Here is a 1,352-nt window from a genome sequence, read left to right on the forward strand (position 1 = left end):
TAAGGCGATGCAATCAAATGGTTTCCTTAGATAGAAAACTTTGAATCAATCTGACTGTATGATCTGGTGAAATATAAAGTGCCTTTAGATGACATGTGTTGTGAATTGGCACTACAGAAATAAACTGAATTAATTCTTACTTCAGATGGACCTCTGACTTAATTATTTCACACTTATGTTTAGACTTTTTGTGTTGATATTAAACAGAGTCCCCGAATACCAGCAGCTTTTTGAAGATATTAATATACAATTGTTTTAAGTCTCATATCTAGACAGAAGTGAAAACAACTAGGAATACTTAAAGAAAGAAATAGTAACACCAATTAACTTCACCTAAAAAACCCCAGGAGACTTTTTATCTGCATTTTTCTCTATATATTAGGTTGTATTTCATCAGCAACTTAACAGCCACAGACTTGTGCTGTAATTAGATCTTGCAGAATAGGATCTAATGAGACTAAGAGCCAAGATTGTTAAATGAAAATGTGTTTTGTCTCTGACAAGGTAACTGCTGAGAGAAAATATTGTCTCTTTATATAAAGCTGTGTGCTTCAAACTTGAAGCAATTTTTCATACATCAGAAATTGAAAGATTAAAAACGAGTTCCCTGCCGCCCCACTAGTAGGCGGTGTGTTCTTTGTATGCATTCGCAGATTTAAACAGTCCCTAAGTCACAGTGCGCATGTACCTGGGGTTCCCCCTACAGGAGGATACATTTCATTTTTTTTTTTAAATAGTAACAACAGAGGTTGGGGTGTTTTTTTTTTTACAAAGGAGGATTAGGGCCACTGGAAAAAAAAATCTTAACTGATTTTTAAATTTTATTTCAGTATATGAGGAAAAAAGTCAGAATTCTGACTTAAATCCCAGAATTCCTACTTTTGTCTCAGAATTCTGACTTTTTTCTCAGAATTCTGACTTTAATCTCAAAAATTTGGACCTTAATGTAGATGGGCACCATGAAGGAAGAGATGTGAGCACCCAGCTTCACTGACAAAGATGTGAGTCGTTTGGGAGGGCCAGTAAAACATTGGTGGAAAATGATGAAATTAGGTAACTTTTTACATGCCAAAGTGGTTCCCGGTGATGCTTTTTCATTAATGGAAGAGCAGAAGGTGATTAAAACAAGAGAGCTAGTTTAGTCTCTAAAACGGATATGGCTGTTAGCTGTCAGAATTCAGTCAGAATTCTGAGATCAAATTCAGAATTTTGAGATTAAATTCAGAATTCTAAGATTAAAGTCAGAATTCTGAGAAAAAGTCAGAATTTTTAGATTAAATTCAGAATTCTAAGATTAAAGTCAGAATTCTGAGAAAAAGTCAGAATTTTTAGATTAAATTCAGAATTCTAAG

At 33.9% G+C, this 1,352-nt stretch overlaps 1 protein-coding gene across 1 annotated transcript in view; it reads right to left on the bottom strand.

Annotated features, from left to right (window-relative positions):
- Nucleotides 1-1,352, bottom strand: part of LOC107095375 (dystrophin-like) — a 369,912-nt gene that overhangs the window by 101,280 nt on the left and 267,280 nt on the right. The gene's annotated exons all lie outside the window — the stretch shown is intronic.

The sequence above is a fragment of the Cyprinodon variegatus genome, unplaced genomic scaffold (genome assembly GCF_000732505.1).
Source record: "Cyprinodon variegatus isolate N-32 unplaced genomic scaffold, C_variegatus-1.0 Scaffold541, whole genome shotgun sequence".
NCBI classification, from domain to species: domain Eukaryota; kingdom Metazoa; phylum Chordata; class Actinopteri; order Cyprinodontiformes; family Cyprinodontidae; genus Cyprinodon; species Cyprinodon variegatus.